This window comes from Triturus cristatus, chromosome 3_2 (genome assembly GCF_964204655.1).
Source record: "Triturus cristatus chromosome 3_2, aTriCri1.1, whole genome shotgun sequence".
Taxonomy (NCBI): Eukaryota; Metazoa; Chordata; class Amphibia; order Caudata; family Salamandridae; genus Triturus; species Triturus cristatus.
This window is the reverse complement of record NC_140584.1, coordinates 601,744,467-601,768,980: the sequence shown is the minus strand read 5'-3', so window position 1 is coordinate 601,768,980 and position 24,514 is coordinate 601,744,467.

Below are 24,514 nucleotides of genomic sequence, written 5' to 3'. Positions count from 1 at the left end.
TCAGTTATTTTAAGTATCTTCTTGAAAACAAAATAAGGTTGCCACATGCCATAGGTAAACAACAATATTAAGCTGTCAACAATTTACTTTTTAAAAATGTTTTTTATGAAGCATTTTTTCCACATATGTATCTTAGACAGTTATTATTGCGGTACTTACACAAGTATGTCCCAATGTATTAGGCTGAACATACAAAAAGATGATTAACTTTTATTGTATTTATACAGCTATTATTGCGTATTTTGTATGTGTAGTGACGAAAACTGCATATTTGAGTGTTTACATACAAACAGTATTGCGCATTTTGCACATGGAATGAATATTCTACACAGTTTGTGAAAAGAGTTTTGATACTGCTGTAAAGAAAACAGACGGGTAGTCAAGTCAAGTCAAGTCAAGAAAGCTTTATTCGACGATTGTCATAAAAGCATACAAAATTTATATACATACAAAATACACAATACATGTTAAAATAATTTAAAACTATAAATAAGGGTATTTGCAAAAAAGATTGGCATTTCAGGGTCTAGGAGGATTTACCCAATCAACATTTTGCTCCTAATCACCCATGCCCTTCCAAGGAACTTAGCGACAGAAATAGAAACAAGTGGAACTTCAGCAGAGCGCAAAATACGTAGTGCCACCTTGGCATTTCTAGTACCCAACTGTCGGCACATTGGTTTTAGCCAGGTCTGGCGGGGAATTGTGTAGGATGGACATTGGAACAGGAGATGGTTAATAGATTCAATAGATGCAGTACAGCCAGGACAGTTAAGCACGTTGGTCACGGCCCATCAGGATGAAAACTCTCTTACTGGGAGACTGCCTACTCTGAATTGAAAATAGAGCTTCCTGTCTAGAGGATTAGTAATGTCATCCCAAAAAGGTGCCAAGGAAATAGTATCTTTGAAATCAAGAAAAATACCAGACAATGAAAGCGGAGCTGTGGATCTGAAAACTCGGGTAGCTACCAATTCCCAGTACAAAGCCTTCAGTGCTTGCTTAGACGGGAAGCTAGCGTTTAGTGGATTCTCCCACAAAGTTTTTAAGCTCAAGTCCTGAAGCGACTCATGCAGCCTACGAAGCCACTTGACCTTACAAAAGGTATCCAATTTAATAATATCCATGAGGCCAAGAGCAAAGAGTCTTAGTTAAGGAGTGACCCATAATCGCCGCCAGTATAATATGGGGCGAAATAAGGCAATTAATGCTATTGGTCTCATACCTAGGTCATAAAACAGGGGGCAAAGGGGAGTGCTCTGAGGTAGTTTAATAAGATTTCGTAGAAATCTATTTTCAGAGGTAGATAATTTGTGAACATTGTCATATCCCCACAACTCGACTCCATAGAGCGCGGCACCGACCACTTTGCCATCATACACCCGTAGTGCAGGGTCAATGGGTTTTGTCAGAGATTTGGTATGTTCTTTGCTTAGCGCACCAGAGAGTTGGGAGTGTTTAAGGGATGCCAACTCTACTTGTTTTTTCCATCCCAAGTCATGTTGAATGCAAATACCTAGGTAGGTAAAATCATGAACCTGGTCCAATGGCATATTGTTCATATATATTTTGCTTTTAAAAGATTTGGACTGGTTGAAAGACATAAATTTAGATTTTAAAACATTAATTTCGAGCCCGCGGGCAAAACAGAAGTCCTCAAAGATACATAAGGACTTCTGTAAACCACTCGGGGTTTTAGAAATAATAAGACAATCGTCGGCAAACATTAAAATAGGAATTTTTGCACCTGCCAATGAGGGGGCATCAACATTTGCATCTGTTAATAATTTGGCCACATCATTAATATACAAGGAAAATAAAGTTGGCGCAAGAACGCAGCCTTGCCTAACCCCCTTCTGGATAGGAAACTGCCTAGTCACTTGACCAACACCACCCCATCTAATCTGCGCAAAATTGTCTACATGGAGTCTGGCGATTAGGGAAATTAAAACAGCTGGCATCCCCATCTAATCTAAGACAGCCCATAGGGATGCCCGAGGGACAAGATCAAAGGCTGCCCTAAGATCAATGAAGACAGCATATAGGCTGCCACCCCCCAAGTAAACCACCTTCCAATAGAGCATAGCGAAATGCAGCACCTGGTCAATGGTGCTTATTCTAGCTCTAAAACCAGCTTGTAAGTGGGAGAGGATTGCATTATCTAGAGCCCAATCCAACACTTTGTTCAAGATCAGCCTACCTAGAATCTTTTGTGTGGTATCAATCAGGCTGATTGGACGATAATTTGCAGGGAGGGACTTGTCCCCTTTCTTGAACACCGGAATAATTTCAGCTCCTTTCCAGGAAGTGGGGATCGGGGCACCTCTAGCAATCAAGTTGGCTAAAATTAAGATATAGTTTCCCCAAGATTCGCTGTTACTCAAAAAGATATCAGCAGGGACTCCATCCATCCCAGGGGCCCTTCCAGGAACCAATGACTTAAGAGCAATAACAACATCACCCGGGTAGTCTGTTCTCTGTTACCATTAGCACTTGGAACTTTAAATTGTTTGGGAAACAGTTGTACGTCATGTGATCAAGGCTGAAGCGCGTCTTGGCGGCGGAGCTCTTTTGAAACATAAAGAAAATTATCTGCACGCCACAAAAGAGGTGTCCGGGCAGGGAATCGTGGAGAAATGGTGATGTGGACAACTGCAGCCTTCTGGTTCTTGTAGTAGCATGAAGTAGTAGCATGTAGTATTCCTCACTTGAGGAATACGATTCATGCTACTGCAAGAATCAGACTGGGGTGGTTCATGTGTTATAATGAGCAGCATGCTTGCCTGAATTCATTGCTGCGCCTGAATGCCAATGATTTGGAGGACACTCAAAACGCGTCTGGCAGCGGGCGCTATTGATTTTAAAGCACGTTTCTTTTTTGAACGCACTTCAGTATCGCAATAAAAAAAGTGCAATAACAATCTACTTGGCGGCTCTTCCACAAGGGTGACCTTTTTTTTTTTTGCAAATCTGTTTTTATTGAGTTTGAATTTTAGTACAGGAGTACATTGTACGGCATCATGCTTCACATACAGTAAGACATAAACTTATACAGGCTGATAGATCATGTCGACTGTCAAAGGGGGGGGGGCAACCTGATTTCCACAAGGGTAACCTTTTGTTGGTTGAATATATATATATATCTGTATATATATATATCTACTGGCGGTCGGCAGTAGATAGTTATAGTTAGGACTGTGTTTCCATAGGAAATCAGAAAATTCTATTTTGAATAACTTTGGCGCCGGTTGACGAATCCTCGCGAAATTTTCAAAACTAATGGGGCGCTCTGCTCAGCTCCTACCCTGAAAGTCTCGGAGTGATTCGTCAAGCAGGGGCTGAGAAAAAAGGGGGGTCCCAAAACACGTTTTCCCCATGCATTTTCCCATAGGACCTTTAGTCGAAGGTACAGCCCGAATGGCTGAACAGAATTACTTGAAATTTGGCAAAGAGGTAGGTTTCACACACGTTATAGTTAGGAATTAGCATTTGAAAAACCTTGCAAATTCACTTAAAAAACCATAGGTTTCACACATGTTATAGTTAGCTGGACATTTCACTCGTAAAAAACCAATGAAATTCCCCCGTTATAGTTAGTTCAGATAACTATAACTCGCACGACCGCCACTCTATCACAAGGATGATGTCATCAGTGATGTCATGAGTGATGTCACTGACCATGTCATGAGTGATGTAATATGTGACGTCATGAGCAGTGGATTGCGGGCGCGCGAGTTATAGTTATCTGAACTAACTATAACGGGGGAATTTCATTGGTTTTTTACGAGTGAAATGTCCAGCTGACTATAACATGTGTGAAACCTATGGTTTTTTAAGTGAATTGGCAAGGTTTTTTAAATGCTAATTCCTAACTATAACGTGTGTGAAACCTATGGTTTTTTAAGTGAATATATATATATATATATATATATATATATATATATATATATATATATATATATATATAATTCTTTCAAGTTCCTCTTGTATCTTAGAAGAAAAACGAAGCCTTGTGCGGTTACTTGGTTTTTTATTCAGCCGCTTGTCAAACGCGTTTCGAGTGCAACGCACTCTTGTTTACTGACAATGAAAACTCTGGCGAGAGGCCATTTTACATTATTTCACATGTGATTTTGCTGAAACTACATTTCAAGTGCATATAAAGAAAGACTTGTAGTTTTTACCATTTCATTGCCTTTGAACTGTTATATGAAGTATTGAACGATCGCTTTCATTACAACGCACATGGATCTGTGTAAAACATGTGCAGTTAAATACCGTATAAAATATACATATTGAAAATGTAGGAATTTAAAAAGTATTTCAAATTGCTGATTTTCCGTTTAGGCCCAAGTGGGCCTATATTTACCTGAAGTGTAACATTCCCTCCTAATATTGCCCAAGTGGCGTTACACAGTTATCAATTACAATTCAATTTCATTCCACAAGTCTAAAACTATCTTGATTACTGACCATTAAAAACAAAATTATATCTAAATATTCAAACTAGATGAGTATACAGATCCTCTTCCATATTTAGACCGTCTGGTTGTTTGGAATTCAATTCCACTATATATCGTGACTCCAATTTTCTCAGTTTCCTTTCACGATTCCCACCTCTTAGATTTTTTCTATGGCATCTATCACAAAATAAGTCAATCCTTTCACATCCTTATTGTGAAATCTCTCAAAGTGTCTGGCGACCAGATAAGTTCGGTCACCATTTTTTACAGCTCTAAGGTGCTGAAGGATTCGCTTATGCACCTCTAGGATTGTGCTGCCCACGTACTTCAGGCCACAAGGGCACTGGAGTACGTAGACAGCGTAGTCCGTTTTGCAAGTATATTTTCCTCTGATTCTCCTCATGCCTTTACTTAAACCTGGTTTGTATCTCTCTGTGTTCATCCCATGTAAACATGCCTTGCATTAATTGCACTTTACAAACCCCTGGCGCCTTGTAAGCCAGGTAGTTTTCGGCTGGGGCTTCTTCAGGACATTCTTAACCAGTGACTGTTTAAAGGACCTTGCTCTACGGAATGTGATTTGAGGCCTCCGGGAAATCGTTTTACCTAAGATTGGGTCATATTTTATCAAATGCCAGTGTTTGTTACAAATGTTTCTCAATTTATCATGTTGGATGCTATAAGATGTTATAAATCTACAAATCATTTTTCGTTTCCACCAGATTCTTATTTTTGTTTATCGCTTTCTTACTAAACAAAATTTCTTCTCTTTTTCTTTCATTAGCTCTATGCATATATATATATATGATGTGATGCAAAGATGGTGAAGTTCCATGACGTGTGTAGTGCTATGCTTTGTAATGATCAACTTGTGGCATTACATGTGTGGTAAATGCCTACATGGTAACAGCATGCATTGTAAAGAGATACATCCAGCAACAGTACTAACTTGGCCAAGCATGGAGAAACATGCTAAAAAATATATATATATAAATGCAGTTTAGGTAGATAAACTAGAGTTAAGAAGATGATCTTTTAGAAAGGACTGGAAAGAATGGCGAGAAGGAGCAGCACAGCATCAGTGTAAATACATTTCATTGTCTGTTAGCTAGTAAAATAAAAACATACATTCAAAATTGGGTCCAGGGGCGTGAATGCAATGCGGACCCATGTAGTCACATCCTCGCTGAGCTACTGGAGCTGGGTTTCTTTCCTGCGGCTGAAAAGACAAAAAGCCACAATCCTAGGACAGTGAAGGCCCTCTCGAAGGTCAAAGACATAGACAAGATGCCACCAGTGGCATGCCTGTTATCTTAAGCATGCTCGAGGTGCGGGTGTACCCTTCCATGCTGACCCAGTGCCGGACGTAGACTCTGCTGCTCGACCGAATGGCCAGGCGAAGAACACTGAGGTATGAGCTGCCAGGAGATCTCCGGTAGATCAGTGAGGACATGCTGGTGGTGCCTCTCCCAGCCTTGGTCTTAGCTTGAGCCCCGTGGGAGTAGAGCCTACCAGGGTGGATCTTAGCTTGGGTGGGGTCCATGTGGCCTGTATATTCGCAGAGTTGCAACCTTGCTGCCTCCCTTCGGAAAGGAGAGCCCTGGACAGAAGAGAATTGAGACTGGTGCCCCTGCCAGGAAGATGAGAGCAAATGCGTTCCACGGGGTGGAGTGATTAGCTTAGACCCAACAGCCTCCTCGAATGTATGGAAAACATAGTGTTCTCTTATTGCTAGTGGTTGGGTAATAAGGATTTCACCTAACCCCTACAAGAGATGAACTGCCCTATGGTCGGGTCATACAGCTACAAAAGATCTCCCCTACAGAGGCCGTACAACTAAACAGACAGCCGTTCGCATGGACTTACTCTAGAGGAAATGCTGCAAGATAAGAGGTGAGAAAATGATGGATAATGCTTGAGACCCTGACTAAACCCAGCAATCTGTGAACATTGAAGACTTTTTTGGGAACCCAATGACAGCCTGCCACAGGACATCCAGCTGGTGTCCTCTTGGAGACAATGGATTGGAAGGGGGAGTTGGATGTTGGGGCAGTATGGAGGCCAGAGGAACCAAATTCAATATCCACCTACTGATGACAGAATTAAAGGAAGAAAAGATTGCCCTGCATCAGGAGTTTTTGGCAGCGATGTCAGAGATCGATCACACAATTAAAAAAAAATCTAAGGTCGGATGGACCAATGAGAACAGGCCACGGCGGTTGGGGCTCATTACAGAGACAAAGTAGACCCCACAGTTCAGGAACTACAGAAACAACACAAAGCTCTATTTGATCGAGGCGATGATGGTGAAAATAGAGCCCACTGTAACAACCTATGTAGCAGTGGGATCCAGGAGTCGGTTTCCCAACTATTTGGAGGATTATGTACAAGGTCTCCTCAGATCATACTGAAGAACCTAGAGGATCACACCATGAATCCTGTCAGAGCCCACTGTGCATTCAATGCCATCCGAATAAAGAAACAAGGGGCATATGTATGAAAGGAAAAATTAGTCGCAAACGCTGCGAATCGCTAAAAACAGCGTTTGCGACTGATTTTTCGCACTTTCATATTTATGACACACTTCCACACAGAAAACTAAGAAATCGCTAAATTAGCGATTTCTTAGGCTGCGAAACAAGTAAACTGCAAATTTCCTTGCGAATACTTAATTTGCGATTTCTTAGCTGAGCGAAAATCGCTAACAAGAAATCGCAAACTAAGAAATCGCAAGCACATGTATGAAAAAGTCGCAAATTGCGAATTTACGAAAATCTCAATTTAAGAAATCGCTATTAACACCAATTGCTTGCAGGTGGTAAACTGGTGCAAGGTACTTAAACCACCCCACAATGCAACAGACCCACCCACAATGGCAGCAATGTTCGTGATAGCCAGGAGGCTGCGTATTCGGACCCTTGCTCAGAGGAGAATGAGACAGGAACGTATATTCAGGCTGCGCATCACTCTGTTCCAGCACACTGAAGAGGACATCTATGACAAGTACAGACTGCACCCACAGACCATAATGGACCTGATTGAGGAGCTGAAACCCTACTTGGAGCACCCTACACGCAGGACACAAACAATTCCTACACATGTGCAGGTCCTGTGCTCCCTGCACCTCCTGGCGTCAGGGAGTTTCCAACGGGTAATAGCGGAGGTTGGTGGGGTGTCACAGAGTGCACTTTCACGTTTCTTCCATGCCTTCCTAGATGCAATGCTACAGAGGCTCTCACATCACATTTACTTCCCCACCACCCAACAGGCATTACAGCAAACAAAACTGGACTTCTACCACATTGCACGTTTCCCCCACGTCATTGGCTGCATCGACGGGACCCATGTGGCCATCACACCCCCAGCAGCAACTGAATATGTCTACAGGAATCGGAAATGCTACCATTCCCTCAACATACAGATTGTGTGCAAAGCAAAGTATCTCATCACAGACATCGTACCCAAATACCCCGGCAGAACACATGACTCTTTCTTCTTCAGACACAGTGGAATACACAGACGTCTGAGTGCTGGAGAATTTGGGGAGGGGTACCTGCTAGGTAAATACATGGCACACATCAATACATCCACTACATCACTTGAGGGGGGGGACATTGACTTACCTATTGTGTTTGTCCATGCAGGTGACAGTGCCTATGCAGTGCGTAACTTCATCCTGACCCCATATCTGGATCCTGCAAATGCAAGTGAGAGGTGCTACAACAGGTCACACAGATCTACACGCTGCGTCATTGAGCGTACCTTTGGAATCCTGAAGAGCCGCTTCAGGTGCCTGCATAAAAGCGGAGGTGCACTGCAATACAGCCCTGAGACCTGCTGTAAAATCGTGGCAAGCTGTGCAATGCTACATAACATGGCAATGAGGAAAGGCACCACAATTGATGTGACCGATACAGACACATCGGATGACCAGCGCCCTGCTCCCCCTGCCAGACCAGCATCAGGAGTCGGTGCAGCTGCTGGACGCCAGAGACAGACTGAGATCACACAAAACTACTTCTAGGTGAGTAATGATGAAAAAAGACAAAAATAGCCTTATAATGTGTTAAGTGTTTATTCACACTTCACATTGAAGAAATTATAGCTGTCCCCAGCACATGTTGTGCACACAGTGCAGGTAATGCACGAGTAATCGTGCATACAGCAGTTTAGGGTTAATGCACCCGTGTTGCAGTGAGTGTCACCGCACATGTTCACCTCCTTCGGTGACGTCCAGGCTGAGTGCCCCCCATGGTGTTCCCTTGGCCTGCACCCTGTCTGGCACTGCAGCGTCTTTCCCCTGGCAAGGTGGGAGTGATGCTGCTACGACTTGAGGTGTCCTCACTCTCGGCAGAGGCCATGAGTGCGCTGCCACCAGCATTGGCCGTCTGCAGCTGCTCCACAGCAGTGGTCACCTGCGCAAGTCCACGGGCAATATCCTGGTAGCAGTGTGCCATCTCAACCTGCATAGTTACGCTTCTGCGTGTTAGGGTGCTGGTGGTGGTGCAGAGGCGGTTCACGGCCTTGGTGTAATTTTGTAGGCGTGCATTGGCACGTCGGCCAGCCCTGTCATTTGTGGCTTGGTTTTGCCTCAAAGTGTCACACAGCTCATGGATTGCCCCTGCCATGGCCACGAAGCCCTCTCCCATGTTCTTGTGGTCCTTGTGTATGCGGCATAGCTGCCGATTAATTGACCGCAGTGCTTTGCTTTGCAGGCGCTGTTCCTGCAGCATGCCCTGTTCCAGGCCTGCGAACACGGATCCCACAGCTTCAGTCGCAGTGCTGCTCCTGGGCCTTGATCTGCATGTGTCCTGCGGTGTACTCCTTGGCCTTTGTGTCTCACGCATGTGTGACACACCCTGACTCCCCTCTCTCCTGTCGGTGTCATCCCCTGTGGCAGGTAATTCGTCCTCAAATGGTGGCAGTGGGGGCACATGTGCGCGCTTCCTGCGCTGGATTGGCTGCTGCTCAGTGTCATCACTGGAGTCCGCTGGGTGTGCAGGCTCCTCACCCTCTGTGCTGTCTTCTTGGGCCCTGGAATGTGCTGTGGATGTAAAGGGGACTACATGAGTTTGTGTTATTGTCTGCATGTGGCAATCAATAAAGTTCCAACAGTTTTTCTTGGCTAACCTCTGACACTGTATCATTCACTTATCCCCAACCCACATGTTGCATTTAATTTCCTTTGTCTCATGGACACACTGTCAGACACAGTACTACGAGTCCCATGATGCATTGCTGGGTGTGCTGTAAGACCTGGGCTGGAATTACATTTTGGGAGTTGACTATGCGCATTTGGGGAAGTGTGCATGGGATGGGGAGGAGTGCAGATTGATTTTGCATGCATCTTACCTTGATTGCTGGATGCAGGGTCGGAGCTGTTTATGTCAGCCACACCACCAACGCTCTCAGGCAGGAGAGTAGACTCCACGAGCTCCTAATGGGGGGTTGGCTGCTCTGCAGTGGATGGTCCTCCTCCAGTCTGATTAGCGTCCTTCAGTCTGGCTGCCACCCTCTCCTTGGACCTCTGGCGCATGTCGTACCACCGCTTGCGCAGCTCTTCAATGGTACGTGTGGTGACTCCCACTGCATTCACCTTGTTCTGTATTTCAAGCCATATTTTCCTCTTCCTGGCCTCTGGGACACGCAGTGCCTTCTTGCCGAAGAGGAGCTCATGGCTGCAGACCATCTCCTCAATGAGGACCTCCTGCTCCTTTTCAGAGAACTTATGCTTTCTCTTCCTTTTCTCAGCATCCTTGCCCTGCTTTTCTGTGGTGGAATCCATTGCTGGTTGCACTCTCCTTGGATGCCTCCTCTCACTCCCCAAGCAGCCTCTGGGTGTGGCTCAGGTGAGCAGGTGCAGGAAATCACTCCAGTTTCCTGTTTGTGATGTCATCAGGCTGCACCTGGATTGCAGATTCCCGTTTTTGCGATTTCTTAATTAGCAAATTTCGCAATTAAGAAATCGCAAAACGGGTGTCTGAGAATAATTTGCGATTTTTAAGAAATCGCAATTTATTTGCGATTTATTTTTTACATCTCGCTTAGCGAATCTCAATTTGCAAATCGCTAAATATCGCAAATTAGGATTCGCTAAACGGGATTTTGATACATATGCCCCCAAATGACTACAAATGTATTGATCCTGGTCCACTTCTTCACGGTCGTAGAGACTTTTCAGAGAGCAGCATGGACATCTCTCTCTTCCGAGATCCTTCTGCCCTGACCATGGAGAAACGCAAATCACTCAAAATAACAAGGCATTTCTGATAGAATCAGATTTTGTACAAATGTGGTTTTCTGTTTAAACTGATGTTTACTTTCAATGGTAGACCAACGGTGGTAACTTCAAGGGAAGGAGTGATAAAAGACCTGAATTTAGAGTCGAGACTGCCATCTTCCCCCAGGACAGCCTCTGATCTCCGCTCATTGTCTGCCCATTCGTAAGCGGAGTGTTTTCAAACTACTCCCATGCACAAAGAACCTAGTACGATGGGGTCCTGATTATCGTTGTGCTAGGGTCAGTTTCTGTCAACCTGATAGAGGACTGAGATTGTAAGACTTGGCGATTACGACCCCACGCTTGATACACACTGTTAGAGGCCATAGTGGTTCCTTTTATTATTTTGCCCCATGTCACTGGAATACGCTTACATTTTTTATTGGCACCTGTTAGAACCTTTAACAAAGTGCTCAAAATGTGGCTGTTCGAAGGATTTAGCATTTGAGCCATCCTCCCCTCTCTAACTTGACTAAAGATGGCCTCCAAAGCACCAGGATCCTCCTGCGAGAGTGAGTGCTGCGCTTCACAAGACAATTTAGCATAACATAGTAAGGCTCCTGACCCCCTTGGCCTCCCCCCTAGTAAAACAATTATTGTGGAGTAAAATCTTGAATCTTTGCAACATGGAAAAACTGGCAGAGACTTTGCAGGGCAAGGTAGCTCGATTCAAGAGACCCCTTTCCTCACTTACCATAACAGAGAAACTCAGGGCCTCATTTATGAGAAGTGACGCATCGCTGCGTGAAAGCAGCAATGCGTCACTTCTCAGTGCGCCCTCCTTGCGACACCAATGATGCGTCATATTTATAATATGACGCATCATGTCGCAAGGAAGGACAGATACGTCAGTATACCTGACGTATCTGTCGGCGCAAAAAGTGGCGCATTGCTGGAGTTGTGTCGGAAGCCTGACGCAACTCCAGCAATGTTCCTTTCACATGGGCAGGCCCCATGTGAATGGCCTGGATCACCCTTACGCCTGCCATGAGGCAGGCGTAAGGTTTTAATGCATTGGTGTCCTAGTAGTGGCGCAGCGAAATCTCATAGATTTCGCTGCGCCACTCCTACGACCCTTTCTTGCGGGGGTACGCCCACCCTGCATACATTGGGGCAGATTTACTACTTCTGGTTCATCTCTGCTAATCAGCAGGGATGCGCCAGAAGAGTTGCGATGCATCTGCCCACCCGTGCACCACCACTGATGCGCCGCATTGTAAATGCGGCGCACCGTGGCGCATGGACGGGCAGATGCGTGTCGCATCCCCCCGCGGAAAGGTGGCGCAGTGCTGGAGTTGCGTCGCAAGCGCGACGCAGCTCCAGCAAGGCTCGGGATGCCCCTATCCCTAACATGCTGCATCAATCCTTACGCCTGCTTCAAGCAGGCGCAGGGTTTTGACGCAGCATGGCCGTAAAAGTGACTGAGTGAAATCTTGTAGATTTCACTCAGCCACTTTTCGGAGGCGTTCCTGCACCGGAACACCCCCCCCCCCCCGCAGGAACGCCCACATGTGGCGCAGGCCTTTACAACGTGCCGCATCTCCCTAGATGTGTCACGTTGTAAATAGCCTGCAGCATGCCGCTGGCTTTGCGCCGCCGCTGCGTCACAAAAGTGACGCAACGACGGCGCAAATCTGGCGTAAGGGGCTTGTAGATTTGCCCCATTATACCTGGCGCAGGTGTAATGTAGTACAGGGGTTTACGAAGTGACGCATCTACCTAGATGGCGCAACATGGCGCATGTTTTACGCCACTGGTGCGTCACAAAAAGTGATGCACCTGCGGCGCAAAAGTGATGCTGGGGCTCATAAATGAGCCCCCCGGTGTCTCTGCCTCTTGCTCCCCCCAGCCTTTGCTCCGTCGTGGTAATGGATACATACTCCCACCGGCTAGTTTACAGTGATGGGTTTGAGGTGAGAAGGAGAAGAATGCATAAGGTAATTGTATTAATGACAAATGGAACAAAATTTTGTAACGAAGGCAGTCAGACAGAGGGGCAGATTTACAAGCCCCTTGCGCCACTTGTGCGTCACTTTTCCCATGTTAAAAGTGACGTAAAAGTGGGGCAAGGGGCTTGTAAATCTGCCCCTAAGTGTTTCCGAGCATTGTTTGTGGGGGGCGCAAGAGTATTTTACTGTCATTGATTGGTTTTTTCTGTTCTGCTGCACCTGATGTGCTTTGCATGTAACCTTTGACTCTGGCTGGAGCCAAAATAAACCGTTAAAAAAAATTAGGTTCAAGTAGCAGCAAGAAAATGTTGGGATGCAGAATGAAGATTACACATCGGTAGATCCAGAGGAATAGAAGAACGTGAATAAGAGAGGGTCAAGCCATGAAAGCATTTGACATGTATATACATGAAGCGGGCTCGTTGGTGAGAGTGATATTACATCTAATGTAGAGTGATAAAATGAGAGGAAATATAAGCTGAAGGGTAAAGAGGGAAGTGAGACAAATGGCAGAAATATATGAAGTGTAGAGAGTAGGAAAAGGATTTGCAAAAATCCTAATAGAGAGTGAAGACCAGTAATCAAGGTGACACAGGATGAGATTTGAGATACGCATTTCAGGTCCTGATGTACAAAAAAGAAGTAAGTTGCAAACCAGTTGCAACCTGGATAGTGACAACTAAATAGTTTTTTTTTTTAGATTTACAAAAAAATGCTAATGGTATATTTATTCAAATTACACACCGTCACAGTAATTTGTGATGCCTTATTTTTGCGCTAGAATATACTAAATAGTTAATTGCGATTACCAAAGAGTGAATCGCTATTTTGATGTACAAAGCATTCGCAAATAGTAAAATCATTAAAACACAGCATTTTGAAGATGCAAAATACCATCAATTAGAGGTGATAACTAAATGCAATTATAAAATGAGGACCAAATGCATTGCAGTCTATGCTGTAGTGAGGTGCAGGCGAATTCATGGAGCTCAACAGAAGAACAGGAGGAGGAAGAAAGAAAACAGTTTTGGATAGAAGTGACTGTTTGAACAACCTGATAAGGAGGTTTATGCCAGGTAGGAAAGAGTTAATTCTCACTTTTCTTAATGAATTGGACCCTGTACTAAGCAGACCTACACAGCACAGTGGTGCTAGTCCTACCCACGTTCAGGTTTTGTGTAGCCTACACCTTTCAGTTTCTAGTAGCTACCAAAGCACTGCTGCAGTTGTATATTCCAGAATTCCTTATGCCGAAATTTACTTTTTGAAATAGTGGGAAGGAGTAATTCAACAATTACATTTGCAAGAACCCCTGCTGGATTGGAATCTACAAAAAGTGAATTCTGTGCAGTTACGCATTTACCCAAATTACTAGATCTGTACATGATGCACATGTTTGAATGTGTTCACCTTCCGAAACCGAGTCCATGTAACGTAATAGAAAGCATCAACATTGATTAAAAATCTAAGTAGTGTGTGATGCCACATGTCTGATCTCAGACCTAGGTGCTGGATACCCTGGGAGACCACATGATTCCTACACCCGACACTGTGAACTATATGAGAGACTAACGAGAGGAGAGCTTGGAGACAGATGGTTGCTAGGTAATTGGCATTTTAATATACCTTAGTGGGTACATTTGAGTGTTTTATGAATTCTAAAGCAATTTTATTACATTTCAGCTCACAATGCATATACATTAAGCCCATGAATCATGACTTTGTAGTTTCATCCTGAATCCCTGTACAAAGAAGGTATAATGATGCTTACAAAATAACATGGAGCATTATTGAGCTAACATTTGCTTGACTTAAAGGCAGATTCCGATGTCTCCAGAATATTGGGGTGCCCTAGAGTCTGATTCAATAATGTGCTGCGAAATCAACCCACCTATGCCGCAAAACCTAGTCATACTTTAGAGGTTACCAACTGACTCTGCCAGTGACAAATTTGATGGAGATGATGTTGAAAATCCTCTTCTCTTTCCACCTTCAGCACCTGATGATGCAAAAGCTGAAGGGGAATGGATGTGCCTGGGCAATGTTACAATTAGTTTTGAGGTACACGTCACATGCATATTTTTAAATAAATACCAAAAGGGCATCTAGTGAACAAGTACTTTTATGTTTATTCACAAATTCATTTGAAGATGAATAACTAAAAATAAATGGCATTGTCTATAACTTCTTGAAAAGAGTGAAATTATATGTGTTACTGTTTGCACTGTTCATCTTCAGTATTTGTCCTATTTAATGCTATGTGCCCCTTCCTTGTCCTTTTCCATTCTTTCCTTGCTGGTGTAATTCCTGCAATAGCAGTTTACATTTCTTCTCTGGTGTGTGTTATTTGGGCTAGGCTCCTTGCTAAAGTGTGGTGGTATACTAATTCCTCCTGCAGGTTAGCAGTTCTCCGACACATAGTTGAGGTGGCCTTTCAACAGAACGCCTAAATGTCTGCAGGCAATTGTTCATGAGTCTCAGTTGATGCCTGTCTGCAGCAAGTCTTAAACCAAGAGGGCCCGATTCACAGAACTAACTTCAGACAAAATCCTAAACTTACTACCATTTTCGTATTCACAGAAGGCACTTACTCATTTTGGTATTCACAGAAGACACTTACTCCCTTCGGTATTCACAGAAGTTAGGAGTCCTAACTTTAGGACTCCTAAATGCCTTCTGTGAATACCGAAAGTCTTAAAATTAGGATTTTTCTCAGTTTAGGAGTCCTAAAGTTAGGACTCCTAACTTTACTGCTACTAAACTGAGAAAAATCCTAATTTTAGGGCTTTCGGTATTCACAGAAGGCATTTAGGAGTCCTAAAGTTAGGAGTCCTAACTTTACTACTACTAAATTGTGAAAAATCCTTATTTTAAGACTTTCGGTATTCACAGAAGGCATTTAGGAGTCCTAAAGTTAGGAGTCCTAAATATACTACTACTAAACTGAGAAAAATCCTAATTTTAAGGCTTTCGGTATTCACAGAAGGCATTTAGGAGTCCTAAAGTTAGGAGTCCTAACTTTACTACTACTAAATTGAGAAAAATCCTAATTTTAAGACTTTCGGTATTCACAAAAGGCATTTAGGAGTCCTAAAGTTAGGAGTCCTAACTATACCACTACTAAACTGAGAAAAATCCTAATTTTAAGACTTTCGGTATTCACAGAATGCATTTAGGAGTCCTAAAGTTAGGACTCCTAACTTCTGTGAATACCGAAATGAGTAAGTGCCTTCTGTGAATACCAAAATGAGTAAGTGCCTTCTGTGAATACCAAAATGGTAGTAAGTTTAGGATTTTGTCTTAAGTCAGTTCTGTGAATCGGGCCCAGAGAGTGGCCAGGTCCTTTATTGCCTTTGATATGTCTAAAGCCATAGTGTTACCTTCAGAAATAAGTCTGTCTAATTCTGCTACCCGTCTACTCAGTTCAGTGGTCATTCTGTGCTGTTTCTTTGAATATGTAGTATTGTTCCTGTGCATGGAATTGTGCTTAAGTAGGGGAGCTTTCCCGGACGTCTATAATTCGGGACCTTACAATAGGCTTTACAGCCCTTCTTTCTATTTCTAAACTAGGCGAGATGGTATTTGTTGTTGTTGTTGAGTTCCTACAGAGGAAGCAATAGTAGGAATGGCAATTGCGATTTCAGCAGTTTCTGCCTCTGTGTGACAAGATAAATCCCCAATAACCTCTGTTTCTGGTGGTGTTGTTTGTGTAGATTGAGCTGTTGCAAGTGAAAACAAAGTGAATCTGTGGTCTTAATATTAGTGCTGAGCATGATTTGGGCTTATCTATAGTAAATGAATATTATTTACATTTGAGATATATTTAAAATATATATGTCACATTAGAAACATATTTTATATTGGCCATCAAGGTATACCTCTAAAGGAAAAAATGTTTGTAAGCCATGGTCTAAAGCACATAGTCCTCATTACCCATAATGGATTGTTTTGAACTCTATGAAAAACTGACGTGTATTATTTAACAACTTGAATTGCATATTTTTTTAATAGTACTTTGAGTAACTCCTAAGTAAATAACATTTTATCAACACATCGCGGGCACATTTTCAAGAACATGTGATAACCATCGCAAAAGTAGCTTAACGCAACCTACAACATCGGAGTCCATTGCGGGAAATTTACTCCGTGTTAACCAAGTATTCACAACACCGCGGTACCATGCGATAGTCACCAGATAACGCATCAACTGACCGCGTTAAAATCAACGCCACACCACAAAAATGCGAAACATAAACGCCAAAAAAGCTGTGATGAGCCCAAACACGATACAAAAATCTGCGGCACGCAGGAAAATGCATCATAAAAGCAGAACAAGAAAAACACACCAGAAACAATCCAAAGTGCGCAGCAACATGGATGCACCCTGACTGAGCGCAGAGGCCAACACGAACCCCACAAGCCCCACAGACCACCAGCAAGGTACAACGGGTCGTGGAAGGCCAGGGAGAAGAGGGAGAGGAAGACAGGGTGCAGTCTGCATGAAAACAAGACCAGCATCACAGAGGTGACAGAACAATACCATCAACTGACCCACAATCAGACTACCTGGAATGCAGCTGGAGTGTCGAGGAAGCCAATGGAGGAGGCCAAGAGGCGCTGCCATGACGTGAAAACCTAAACCAGGCACCAAGACGCCGCCAACACGAAAGCAGCAACGGCGACAGGAGGCGTGAGTCCTGCGGCACAGGAGGAGCTGGAGGAAATGAAGGCCAGTCATCAGTGTGGAGATGTTGCAAGGAGGTGGGAGTATGGACATAGCTCCAGAGGACCTTACACAACAACAACAGGTTGAGTAATGACCAGGGACTGGGGTACGGGGGGAGATGGGCACAATGGCACACATGCACAAGTAAGTAGAGCACACTGCACACCCACAATGACCCAGGATCATGTCCCCCATCCCTGTGGCACACTGCAGCACACACACATAGCAATAACAGCACATCCCATGACAATCTGGCACAAAGTGCAATACCGACACTGCAGAACAGGGGACACAACTGGGTCCGCACATGAGCAGAAACAGGCCAATCACATTGGACAGAGCAGGGAACTGTGAGATGCATATGTACGGGTACAACCTCACATTAGTCATGTAGTCCAAATATCAACTGTCCCAACTCAAATTGCCAGCACCGCCCAAACAGTCACAAGGTACATTGTCACACAGTCTGCATGTGTACAAGAACAATGCGCCAACATAAATGGCAACACAATGTCAACATGCATCTCCCCTTCACATTGCTGAGGGGCAAACAACACCTCCAGCAGGTCAGACCAGACAACCCATCAGTGATGCCTGAGACGACCACCACACCTTTGACACCGACGCCCTACAACAGCCCATGGAAATCCCACGCAACCCACCACCAGGACAAGGGCAGACAAGCTACTTAGAGGAGAACCTTAGCCCCTGCACAGACCACACAGCAGGAAGCACCCGCCAGCACGGCAGGGTCACAACACTTCACGGACCTACACATGACACCCCAACGCCAGGTGTCATAACACCAAAAGAAGGTGGCCCAGCAGGTGCGGATGTGGTCCAAACCCATGGAAGGTGAACTAGAACACATACGTGGGTGTCCAATACCCTTCATGGCCCACCCACACCCCACAAAGGAGACCCCACAAAGGAGACCCACACTGCCATAGAGACACATTTAGATGCACATTCCCAGTACAGAACCACGCCCAGGGGCACGCACATATCAGTCACACACCCATGTTGGCTCTGCATACGACGGCCCAGTCCACTCCCCTTACAAATTGAGTGGGTGACGACAAAGCTACATGCCCAAGCTCCAACCCGCTGCCTGCGGTGACATGTTTGCATCTGCTGTACATGGCTCAATGTAATGTCCTAGGGCCCAGGGTCCACATGTATAAAACAAGACCACAGGGACACACGCAGATATTATGTCGAACTGGCTACGGGCACGTGCGCCCGGCCCATTTATTGGCAGGGCCACATGTACAGTGATGTCTGTGCTGGATGTGTGTGGGGTGAGTGCAGGCCAGCCACAGGGAGTTGTTGCTGGTGCTGGGAACACATACAACAGTGAACACAATGAATACAGAAACAGAACACCAGCATTACAGGGAAAACTGGGGAGCATCATGGAGGTAGCCGGAGCAAGTCCAGAGATCACACAATGAGCATACAGAAGTGTCCGTGCGTTGCAGTGCGCTGAGTTTGGGGCTCCAGAGCTGACCGCGCCCATGCAGATGCATTGGGTGGTGTCGCACCTGCATCATCTTCCTCATCGTCATCCCAGGTCTCCTACACTACCTGAGGTGACATTGCTGCGTGAACTCTCCACAGCACATACCAAAACAGTAATCGACGATGATTCATGGTGCACAGAGCCAGTGGCACCTGGAGTGCTGAGCAGGGGATCAGGCAGAAGATGGCATCCACAACAGGTGCGAGCAACTCCGCCAGTCTGCCAGTACGACCGTTTCGACACTGGCAGTTGGCGGTTGGAGTTGGTCCTGGCTGTGGTGGCGTGTGCCTCCTGCGGTGATGCGACGTCTGGGCCGGTCAGGACTTGATTTGATGGGTGAGCCATGGTGGGCCGCATCTGAGGCCGGAGGCAGCACACAGCGCAGGGCCACAGACACATGGCCTTGATGACCCCCAAGGCCATTGCCTCAGAGGCCATCCAACATCTCAGAAGAAGAGGTCTCTAACCTGACCCGCACAGAGTTAGTGGCCCTGAATGCATTGCGGCTGGCACAGGCACACCGCCACGGGACGGTGACTTGTGGTGCAGTGAGATAGGAGCACATGAAGTGCTGAGCGGGTCCTCGTTGATGTTCAAGGTGGACGTGGCAGAGGCTTGAGGGGCACAGTGGAAGGTGTCCTCCAGGGCATAATACAGAGGTTGGAAGCTGTCAGGAAGCAGCAAATGGAGGAGTGGAATGCCACAGCATCGTTTGAGCCACAAAGTCAGTAACACTGACATGATGGCGATGACAACCCCAAGGCCACGGACTCAGTCGCCACCAAAGTCCAACCAGGAAGTGTCCATGGGTCTCAGGGAACAGACCTAGTGTCCCCGGGGCTGAAAGGGGATGCAGTCTGCGTTGAGGCCTGTCCAATGACATCAAGTCTGCCATAAATAAATCAAGGCTGAATTCAAATTGTTTGCGGCTAACTCGACCGCAGTTTAGGCCTGAGGCAGCTGTCAGCGTGGGCCAGACGCGGTAACTCCTCCTGTAACTCTAACACGCAACGTTGACAGTACATTCGGGGGTGACTTGTGGTTGACGGAAGCAAAAGCACCAGAGCCGGGCGGGTGTTCAGTCAGTGACGATGACGTGTCCTGCCTGGTACGGACTGGATTGGAGTGGTGTGAGGCCTGCTGGACCGCAGTGTAGGCCAACGGCGTAGTCATCAAGGGCCCACAGACACATGTGGTTGGGAGGCCAGGCACAGACTTGGTGTCACCACATCGAACGGAGTACAGTTAAGTAAACTCTTCATTATTGTGCTTACTCGGACAATGTATGGTCAAGACTCAGTTCCAAATGTATGACCTACTTAACCATAGTGAAGGTTGGAGGCGGCAGTAGAGTACGTCAACAAGAAAGGACTAAAGCGTGCCTGTGTTGTGGAGGCTGTGATGGTCTGAAGAGGCTGCCAGGGTCGCGGGCCTCAGGCTTGGATCTTGCGCCGGCAAGTGGTGGACCCTCCTTGACACACGGTGGTGTCAGCAGGTGATCAGTGTGGCCGGGCTGCGCGGGGGCGGGCCTGATGGGTTCGGGGTCCAGCGGGCCGGGGTATGGCAGGCGCACAGGATCACAGCATACTCCGCTCATGAGGACGGTGGCAGGGTGAGAGGCGCCACCCTGGCAGAGACGTTGAGCATTCTGGAAGAGGAACACGACCAGGGCTATTTGCTTTTTATTCACAACCCTACGCTGGCCTGGCGTACGCTGGGCCAGCCCACTCCGCTCACACTTATGGTGGGGCGTAACTGGCAACATTTCCGTGAACTCCCCCACTGGCTGGGGTGATATGGTTGCGTCCACTGTCCACTACACTACATACACCAGCGGTGTATGTAGCCATGGATATGGGTGTGTTCTGCATACTTAGGCCTGGGCTAAAATTTCGTTCCGTTCGCGGAAATTGCGATAATTTGACATTTTCGCGTTCTGCGGAAAGCGCGAAAATGGCAAAATTTCCGCATTCCGCAGCTTTGCGATAATTTGGTTCTTGCTCGCGCTGTAAAATAATACATTCTTGCGCGTGCGCGATCGCCTTACCTGAATCCCTGCGTTCGCCGACAAGTTTTCTTGATCCGGTCGCGTTCTCCATGAGATGTTGTATTGTTTTTAGCCATTTGCGCTGTCTCGCGACAGTTCGCGCCCGCAGTGACGTCATGCGTCGCGCGATCACGTCTTTCTTCTCGCGATCATGCACCGCGAGACAACTGAAAACAAGATGGCCGCGCCCGCGAGCAACCGCATGGGTAAGTTGGCGAGCCGCAACCATGCAGAAAATCTCGCGAACATGCGGGAAAAAAACTTCTGCATCTTCGCGATATTTCCGTGTGTTTGCGATAATTTTTAACATTTTCGCGATAATTTGCGAAAGTGGATTTCGCAAATTCCGCCCACCCCTATGCATACTGCGGTCTGTCCAGCACATCTCTGCCACTCTTGGCATTGTGTACTTTCCCAATCACGGTTCTCTTGCCTTCTTCACACATGCCTGGTTCCCACCGCTCCCCACATTCCGCTATTGTGTGGCTGAGGTGCCATGCCGTTGATGGCTCATGTTCACGGCTTGCTCAGGTTACCATTGTAAGTTGTTCTGTTGTGTCTGCTGGGTGGGCCTGTTGGTTGTGATTTTGTGACGTGTGCATTGCCAGAGTTGTGAGTTGCATGGTTGTAAAGTTGAGGTGTGTGGGGTATTCTTTTGGAACTTGCCAAGGGGCTGTGCATTTCCCTTGGTGCCATCCTGGTAGCGCTGGTTGATGATGGACTGTAGGAGGATGAAGGAATCATGCACACTGGCTGGGTATTTGGCGACGACGTGGAAGGTGATTCCACGGTGTTTGGATGTTGGCCGCACAGTGATGTGAGATGTGTGCTTTCTGTTGGGGTGATTGTGTGGTGTGTCACCAGAGGGCACAGGTAGGACATGTGTGCTGTAGGTTGCCCCCAACCCGTGTGTGCTTTCGGCTATGGCGTATGGTCCTTGCTTGGTCTCCAGCTGTTCCTGTGCAATGTGGTGGACTTATAGATACTGGGGTACCAGGCTGATGGTGGCATCCATGACAGGTGTAAGGGACTTAGATGCGGCTGGCTGTGTAACTCCTCTGACTCTGGCAGGTGTTGGTTGGGGGGTACCAGAGGCCAACACATGCATTACAGCCAGCAGCTTTGTCTGCGGAGGGATGTTGGTTGTGCGCTGTGTTGGTGCTGTCGGCCTGTTGGGCGATGATGGTCAGGATGCATGGGATGGTTGTCCTTTGGAGCCTGTAGTGGGTAATGGCATCCTCTGGTGATGAGTCTGTGAGGCTGGTACAGTTCCTGTGGGTCCGCTGTCTTTCTCCGTGCTGCCTCTGTGGGGGTCCGGGGGAGTTCAGGGGGGGGTTGTGGTCCTAAGTGTGGGGCGGTGTGTGTTGTTACCCTATTGGGGCTCGGGGCTGCATGTTCAGTTGCTCGGGGGCATCTGTTGTTCTTCATTTTTGGGTTTGGGCTGTGCTCCCTTGGCTGCTGCCGGTTGTCGTCCGACTTTACACCAGGTCAGAACAGGTGTTAGTTTCCTGCTGCTAACATGCCTTATCGCCTGTTTTGTGATCTTATCGCCGATCTGGCTGGCCGTTGTGAATGTTGCGCGGTGGTGTTGTCGTTGCTTTTTGCACGGGAATGCCTACTCTGCATCTCATTAGTAATAGTTGCCGAGGCCATCTGTGGCAATGTTTTTTGCAGATGCTATCGCCAGAAAACTGGTGCTATGGGCTGTTAGCCACAGCTTGTGAATGGGGAGATAAATGTATCGTGACTTTGGCTGCGCTAAAGTGCCGTTAACTCAAGGATAGCTCCTTGAGAATATGACCCCTAATTTTTTTTTTCAAAAACTTTTAAAAATAAATGTTTAATGATTAATGTAGATATATGTTTAATAAGTACATTGTGAAGAACTGATGTGGAGCATCAGATACAGACGCTGATGTGCCTATATTAGATACTCCAGAGATGGCTTCAGGCAGGAATGTAGTCTCAATTGATTCCTCCATAGCGATGGGTTATGGCTCTGTACTTGGTCCCACACCTGTAGTTGTAGCCTCATTTCTTCTTGTTGCTACCTTCTCTTTTTGTGGGCGCACAGGAGGTATCAGCATTTCCTGATTTCTTCTACCGACCTCTTTGTGACACCTACGGCATTAAGCTGTTTCTGGATGCTTGTCCAAATTTGCTTTGGGTGTCTCTGGAACAGACGTGGATTTTTAGCCAAATAGCTTGTCATTTTCCCACAGACATTCTGTATCATGGTCAACTCTTGGTCCCTGAGTTTGTGTTTTTTCTCTTCCTGCTCAAATCCTTCCGAGGTTTCTGGCTCAACCTGTGCAGCTGAAAGAAAATGTACTTCCTGAAATGAGTGAGCTCATTACTTGCTGCCGGTGCAACAGTCAAAATTAGCAAACCATACCAATTCACAAATTCCGATTTGGTATTTGAAAATGGCTAATGCTAACAAATGACTATTTTCCTACAGGAAAGGTACATAAATGATATTCAGCGATTCCTAATTTGCGATTTGCCATTAGTAGAAATTTAGGAATCGCTAAATGTCCGTTTGATACATCAGGTTCTCAGTGTCTTTAAATGAGCGAAATGAGTGGTTTACACGTACATTTTCAAAATTATGCTCGCAAGTTGAGGCAGTAGATACAATGTGCTTGGAGAAGAAGAGAGGAGAGTGAAAGATAATGCCAAGGTTGTGAAGTACAGGGAGAGAGTAGCAAGGGAAAATATGGGTGGTGATGTACAGCCACATGCATCAAGCCAAAATCCAGTCGGTAAAATACCGAATCGCAAAAATCACCCGCTAGTGATTAAAAAATACCTACTTCAAATGCATGAACCCAAAACGTGAGCAAATAACGAATCACAAAAAATAAATCCGCCAAAATACCGAATCGCTACTAACCAAAATGCAAAATTACCGAATCGCTAAATACAGAATTAGCAGATACCGAAATCACTATTAGCTCCCGGAAAGTGCCAATAGCAAATAACGATTCGCACCCCAATGCAACAACAGTCGCTAATAACGAAAATCCCAAAAATCGCTATTTTGCCAGAGCTAAATAAGGGGAATCAAAACCTGGAGGTAAAGTTAAAAAAAAAAAAAACGAATCCCAAAAAAAATATTCAACATGTGCAAATGATTGAGGCAATCACAAAACCCTTAAATGTGGCCCAGGAGACCCTGTTGGCTCCCACAAAATGGCTGCCCTCTACGTGCTTGCAAGGAGGATGCGTATCAATGCAGCAGGACAGCGCAGGAGAAGGGTCCAGGAGCGAGTTTTCAGACTGCGCATAACCTTGCTCGGGAAGAATGAGGACGAGGTGTACGAAAAGTATCGCCTCAATCGTGCAATGATCATGCGCCTGATTGCAGACCTGGAACCATTACTGCAGCACCAGACACACCGGACCAATGCAATCCCTGCGCACGTTCAGGTCCTATTTGGGAGAAAGGGGGTGGTGATGGACAGAGTTTCTGAATGATGCAGAATACTCTTACCAAGTCAAGAGATCATGGTTTTAATCCATCA